Genomic DNA, 8,076 nt, shown 5'->3' on the forward strand with positions numbered 1-8,076 from the left:
AGGGATGATGTCCTAATAGGGTGTGATGCAAACGCAAGGCACACCGTATGGGGTAGCTCCAATATAAACACCAGAGGTGAGTCACTCTTGCAGTATATTTTGAATGGTAATCTAAGTATTTGCAACAAGGGCGATAAGCCAACATTTACTTTCCCAAGCTCGGATAGGTTTCCGGGGTGGGAGGAAGTGCTTGACCTCACGCTATCAACAGACACAGACAGTCTCGTTGTGGATAACTGGAGGGTATCCGATGAGCCTTCCATGTCGGATCACTCTTGGATACTCTTCAGCATCCGCGAGAAGTACAGTGCGCCTCTCACATACCGGAACCCTAGAAGAACGGCATGGGGAAAATTTACCAGTATAGCAACAAAATGCCTTGAAAAGGGAGGCAACAAGAGCATCAGAAATCCTGAGGAATTAGATTCAGAAGTAGAGAAGTTGAAAAAAATTTTAACCACAACTTTTAATAAATCTACTCCGCTAAAAGTTTTGAAAAAGAGAAAGTCTCTCCCTTGGTGGAACAGTGAACTTAAGAGTTTGAGAACACAACTAAGGAAAACTTTCAATGAGAGTTTTAGAACCAAACTCTGGCAGCCATATAAAGACATTATGAAAGAATACAAAAAAGCAGTCAGGAAAGCTAAAAAGGACTCATGGCAATCTTTCTGCACATCGATAGAAAGTTGCAGAGAAGCCGCTAGGCTGAGTAAAATGCTATCCAAAGATCATATTAACAGTGCCTACATTAGGGCTGAGGGAAGTGATTGGACCTCCTCGGCAAAAGAGTCTCTGGAGGTACTAATCACAACGCACTTCCCCGGGAGCCAGCAAAAACCTTCAACGAGGGTTCAACCAGAACCACCGCTGAATGCAGCTGACCATCGAAGCCAAATAGTAGACAAAAGCAAAATCAAATATGCCATAAACAGTTTTGCACCATTTAAAGCGGCAGGTCCTGACGGGATTATGCCCATAATGCTGCAAAAACTAGTAGAACCAATGGTTCTAAGGCTTGAAAATATATACAAGGCTAGCATTCAACTATCTTAGATCCCAAGAAGTTGGAAAAGGAGTAAAGTTGTGTTCCTTCCAAAACCAGGCAGAAGAACACACGAGAATGCCAAGGATTTTAGACCTATAAGCCTTACCTCCTGTATGCTGAAGGTACTAGAAAGGCTAATAGATCTACACGTAAGAGCAATAATGGCGGAGAAGTTATCGAAGTCCCAACACGATGCGTACATGAAGGTTACCGATCAATGAAACCGCCCTTCACGAGGTGATAAGTGTAATCGAAAAATCACTACACCACAAACAATACACCCTATGGCTGCATTTCTAGACATAGAGGGCGCCTTCAACAACATAGAAGTAAATGCGATAATTAATTCTCTGGCACATGGTGGCATAGACGACACTGTGTGCAGATGGATACTATCGATGCTTGAGAATAGGAATATTAAAGCTTCAAACGGCGCTGCAACACAAACAAGCTATGTGAGTAGAGGAACGCCTCAAGGGGGGGTCCTCTCTCCGATTCTTTGGGTTGCAGCGCTGAACGAAATACTACTCCAACTAAACGGTGAAGGAGTGAAAGCAGTAGCGTATGCAGACGATATAGTGTTGTTGGTTTCAGGCATGTTTCCTTGAAACAGTCAGCGAGATTATGGAAAGAGCACTTCGTAGGTTAAACCTATGGGCTAAAAACAATGGTCAGGAGTTAACCCTGAACAAAACAGAACTGATGCTATTCACTAGCAGAACCAAAAATACCTCAGCCTCAACCTCCGGTACTAAACGGTACAACACTCACTCTATCCCCCACAGCTAAACTTAGGGGGTGGAGATTGACACCAAACTGTCCTGGAAAATAAATATAGAAAAAAGAATAAACAAAGCATACATGGCCTACTATACTTGTAAGAAAATCGTCAACAAGAATTGGGGCCTTAAACCAAGTATAATCATGTGGATGTATACGGCTGTCATAAGACCTATACTTACATATGGAGCTCTGGTATGGTGGCCAGCGTAAACAAACAATACAATATTAGAAAATTAAATGGAATACAAAGAGCAGCATGTGCGGGTGTTACGGGTGCAATCAGGTCATGTCCGACTGATGCGCTCAATGTGATCCTGCATCAACTACCAATGGACATTTTTATTCACAAAACAGCAGCTATTGCGGCGACAAGAATAAAAGAATTGGGAGGTTGGAACCAGCAAAACTTCAGACATAGTGTAATTCTAAACAAGTTCACTATTAACAAATCAGACTACATTCTCCCAAAGCTGGATTTCAGTAGACACTTCCAAGTGAGGATACCATCTAGACGAGAATGGAGAAGAGGTTCAATAGTAGAGGAAGATACCACCTCAGTCTATACCGACGGGTCCAAAATAGACTGCGGAGTGGGCACGGGGGTATTCTCCGCTGATCTAGGCATATCTCTCTCTATACGTCTACCGAACTCGGCTAGCATCTTCCAAGCAGAAGTACTAGGCATAGAAAAAGCCTACGAGGTTCTATTAGAAAACCACGGAAATATGCATAAAGCAACTATATTTACGGACAGCCAGGCAGCCCTCCTGGCATTGTCTTCACCCATGACAAATTCCAGTATAGTTCACAGCTGCAAGAGAGCACTAAGTTCAATAAAAGACAAGCTCCAGCTAAACTTTATCTGGGTTCCCGGACACAGGAACTTTTTCGGTAACGAAAAAGCAGACGAGTTGGCAAAGGCAGGAGCTTTCCTCAATGAATCCGAGGCGGAGCTAATACCAAGCCCGCTAGGATCGATAAAAGGAGAGATCAATAGACAATTTCAGCAAATTGCAAACAACAGGTGGAAAAACATTACAAAATGCGTCATAACTAAACAATTATGGCCAACATATGACAGGAAAAGAACAAATGATTTATTAAATAGGTCAAGAAAAAGTATTTACAGAATAACAGCTACCACAACAGGGCACTGGCCATTTGGGGAACATGCGTCCAAAATGGGATCGCCCTACAACGATATCTGCCGTGGCTGCGGAGTAGCAGGGAACAAGGAAATCTTCCACTTTCTCTGCGAATGCCCAGCTCTAGCACAGATCCGACACAAAACACTCGGAATCCACCAAGCACCAAATCTTGAATGGATTTCCACCAAAAGCATATCGGACATAAGTAGTTTCATCGAAACCTCAAAATGGTTTGAGAGAGAAGGCGAAAAGTAATAGCAGATACAGGTGGTTCTACGAATAGTGTATCAAAATGGCACATCAAGTGCTAATTGAGCCCGATAGGGCTGCACTCCTACCTACCTACCTATGTCATACGGGCTACAGTAATAGATATTTTTCCAAGAGCAGAGTCTGACTGGTATATGTAGTCCTAGCTTGAAGTTCAGGGACCCTTATATTAATTTCGTCAAACTGATGAATACTATCTTTGACAATTAAGTCACTCCCAGCCCTGGCGTTGTTACTTGGTTGATTGGAGAAATATGTTTTTTAATTTTTGAACTTGACGAAAGTCCTATTTGTAAAATAAGTTTCTGATATAAGGCTAGGATAAACCAGATTGATAGCATACTTTAAAGGAATCATTAGTGCATAATTGGATCCTATTATATTAATTACTTCTTGATTTGTGTACCCGAAAGTAAAAGAATCAAGCGGAGTTTAAAATTGTTTTATATGGGAAGTAGGTGTGATTGTATTCCGATTTTGCCAACTTTTGCACTGTATTATAGGTATATAAAAAGAATGCAATGTTCCAAATTTAATCGAAATCGGTCTTTCGTGTTCCGAGATCTGTGATTTCAACAAAAAGTAGGCGGTGCCACGCCCATAGTACAATTTCCACACTGGCTCCCATAAAGCTCTTTCATACCATCTAGGAACTGAAATTTAATGTCTCTGGCGTAATTAGTTATTGATGTACTTGAATAGCGCTTTTAGTAGTTTTGAACAGTACACAATGTATGCTGAAGCTTTAGTTCTTTAGGAGATATGTATAAGTATATACTAAACTTATTAGAGAATGGGAGTGGCCCCACTTTTACAAAATTTTTAATAACAAATGTATTAGATACATTAATGCTCGATTTCACAGTCCATACTTAAGTTGTGTTTAAGATAAGACAGGAAAATAGTGTTTTACAGTTCATATTTAAGTTATGCTTAGGTACTAAAAATCTGTCTGTTACAATTTAAATAATTCAAACATATTTTTATGGATGTCTTTTGGAAAACATGTTGCCCATAACGTTGCCATATATCATAATAAAATGTTATGGAAATTAAGCATTGACTGTGAAATGCAAACGACTACTCAGTGTGCAACAAAGCTTAGCTAAGATTTTATTTGGGTAAGTATTGATTATGAAACCGTTTATAAATTTTACATCTGGGGTGATACAAAAGAGCTTTATAGGAACAGTGGGCAAAATTGGACGATAGGTGTGATCTAAACCTACTCTACCAATTTCTACCAAACTTGCTGGGTAATATTATGTTGATATTCAAAGTAAACAGGAATCTAGCGCCCCCTGGTGGCGCCATCTATACGTCGACTGCTATCATTATCGATTGTCCAGTGAGAATTTCATGACATTTCATAGATTGGAAGTGAAGTTATTGCTTATTGCATTATTAAGTTTGTGTTATCGATGAGCTTTGAACAAAGAGCCAACATTAAATTTTGTTTTAAAATTGGTAAAACTTTTACCGTTTTAAGTAAATCTAAATACGTAACTGGTCAGTAGTTTTCATTCAAAGGAAAACATTTTACTAATTCTTTTTAGCCGGGTTGTTTGCTAGAAACATTAAGGTTATTTAATAAAGAAAAGCGATCTTTTGGAAGTTTATAGTTATTTAAAATTTTAAGAAGATTTATTATTAATATAAACTTTATGGGGAAAAAATTATAATATTTATATGGGGTATTCCATACCAAATCGACCACTTTTGAACCCGACCCCTTTAGATTTTGCTGAAACTTATCCATCCTTTTCTACCCTTTGAAAAACATTTTTGAGAATTTTTTCAAAATTTTTTGTCCAACTTCAAAAAAGTTATGCATTTTTTCAAAAAAATGGCTTTTTAATTTTCAAGTAGCCATAACTTTTGTAGCAATTGACTTTTGGGGACCTTTTTTTTTATTTTTGTTTTTGAATGAACTTTTCGAAAAAATACACGAAAAAAATTTAACACTAGCCATTATATAAAATAATCGGTTTTTTTTAAGCAAAATCGTCATTTTTTTTATAGTTCGCCATTCTTTTTGTTTTTTTTTTTCCTAAAAAAAACTTCAATTAATTTGACAACTATCCCTGCTAATCCCGGAGTGGGCCGATTTTTTTCATTTTTGAAAATTTGACAATTTTTTTTAAATAAATTTTTTTGGAAGTTCGCCATTTTTTTTTATTTTTTTTCCTCGAAAAAAACTTCAATTAATTTGACAACTATCCTTGCTAACTCCGGAGTGGGCCGATTTTACTTTTATATTTTTTGTATATTTTTAATTTTTGAAAATTTAATAATGTTATTTTATTACTGTACACAAGTGATAAAGAAGAAAGAAAGAAGAAGACGTTTGCTGAACCTGTGACGTTCCTTGATAATGATCCTTCTGATAGATCTGGGCACCGATCTTGTTTTGAGTATATTATAAGGCCGTTAGCCGGGCGTCGTCGGGATGACCTTGTTTCTCCATCAAGGCGTGCAATAACATTATAGCCCTCTATTGGAAATTCTTCTTGAGATTAAGCCAAAGTCTCAGCAAAGCACAGAATATCAGCAGAACAAATCAGTTTATCTGATCTGATATCCGCAATATGCTTGTTTAGACTCCTTACATTTTGGTAATAAATATCCAGGCGTCCTCTTCTGCTGAGAAGTTCGTAGCGGTTGTTGGGCTATGTTTGACAGTAGAACACAGAAACGCCAGGGCCCATTAAAACTTAGACCTCGAAAGCGTTAATACTATTTAAGAGGGACTTTTGCCACACTCTCCGCGGAATGCCAAGGGAGCTGTTTCAGCAATAAAAGCTTGGCCTAGGGCAAAACTCAGCTAACAGGGGTTGAAAGCAAAAGCAATATACAAAATGGCAGTCAAAGTGTAGAGTAAAGCTAAACGGCGGGCTAGACCATAAGAAATCTACAACCTCCAGGGCGTCAGGGCAATTATCTGTGAGATAGCCAAGAGGCACTTAGATGCGGCGTTCAATAATCGGAGTTACTTACTGGTGCAAATACATACAAAGCAGCAGTGGAACTGAAGCAGCTAGATGCCCTTTCCCGAAAATGGATAGAGACAATGGACGCCTTTGCCAATATTTGATGGTGCGGGCTGCCTTAGTTGAAAAAGCTAAAAGACTACTGGTTACAGACGTTCACCAGTGCGTATAACACGGTGTGAAATAGCAGTGATACCAACGATATGGGTGAATAATTAATACATTTAATACTGATAAGCACGCTAGCTACAGCTAACAGGGATGACAAACCAACATATACATATGTGTATATAAATAATATTCTAAATGTAAGACTACACACTAGCATAAGAATCAAAGTTGAAGATTGGGAAGTACTTTAGATACACTCATTTTCTGGCCAGAGGTGTGTAGGATTTCAATCAAAATCAAGTAAATGATGGCTAAAAGTGAAAAAATTACAAATCTTAATAGAAAACTTACTGGGATTTGTACAGAAGGATAGTTACACGTGTTTCAACCTCTGAACTAGAGGTGTGTCGTCATACGTACGAATATTCTCACATGCTCTCTATCACATGCAAAGCGTGGTTCAAGAACTCTTCAAAGTGGTCAAGTTAGCAGACGAGTAGTTCTGGTTTAAGGAATGTAAAAATGTAATTAAGGAATATGAAAAAGATATTCGCAAAGCTAAAAAGAGTCGTGAGAAAGCTTCTGCGTTAAGTTAAAAAAAACATCCGAAATAGCTAGGCATAGGAAACTATTATCCAAGCACCCAACTCAATGCGGATAATGGAATTATAGTTGCAGTGAGGAATAGATGGAAGACTGCTTTTTCTAACGCGTATAGACTTACTATTTTCCAACTTATTGAAAACAGCGGAGGTTCTTATGTGCTTTTACTTTGTTCTCAGGAACTACTTTAATATCCGACCAAGAGATTTTATGACAATAAAAACCCTTATTGTCATGGAATAAAGTTTGAGAAATTGTACTATATGTTTGTAAGACTGCGGTAAGTTAGAGCAGATGAGCGATGCAAAGGGATACATGACCTGTAGCCTTTATACTTCTGACGAAATCGAAGACATGTGGTGTTACTGGAACTCTGCTCTTCCCTTTAAGGACTGAATAGTTATTAGGTAGGAAAGAATGGAGGAAATTTTGTCGGCAAGCGCTTATATTCCTCAAAACGAGTCGAGATCTTCCCAATGGAAACCAGACCGGATGACGAGCAGCCTCCTGTAGTGGCTGAGCAGAGAGGAGATAATATCCAGATGGGTATGTATATTGATTCTTTGCCTTGCTTCTTCTATAGAGCAATTCATCTTTAGTTTCGAACGCTTCTTCACAAAAGAATGGGTGATATCGATAATGATGCGACACTCGCGCTAATGGAGAGAAGATCTTTCAAATTTGTCCTAATCCAGGAGCCGAGACTAAGCAGCACCTTGAAGATGAAGAGAAATAGGCTGCTAGTGTTTAGAAAATATTTTTAAATATAATTTATAATACCCTACGCGATAGGAACATAGCGTTATCTTATTGTAACTAAGGAAAGATTTTTTCCCATGGAATATAATGCACCTTTAAACGTGTTCAAAAGAAAAGCAAATAATCGCAAATACATATTTCAATTACTTCATTTGTGCGAGCAAACAAATAACATTTCATTTATTACACTACAGATAGTTTCTTCACCTATTTAGAATCTAAATGTTCATGTTTATTAGTAGCAAAATTCTGTTAATTAAAAATTTTAGAAATCATGTTGATTAATGAACAAGAAAAAGCGTTAACTTTGGCTGCACCGAAGCTAATATACCCTTCACAGGTGCATTTCTTTTAGTATCTATGTGTT

The sequence above is a fragment of the Bactrocera tryoni genome, unplaced genomic scaffold, assembly GCF_016617805.1.
Source record: "Bactrocera tryoni isolate S06 unplaced genomic scaffold, CSIRO_BtryS06_freeze2 scaffold_7, whole genome shotgun sequence".
Classification (NCBI taxonomy): domain Eukaryota; kingdom Metazoa; phylum Arthropoda; class Insecta; order Diptera; family Tephritidae; genus Bactrocera; species Bactrocera tryoni.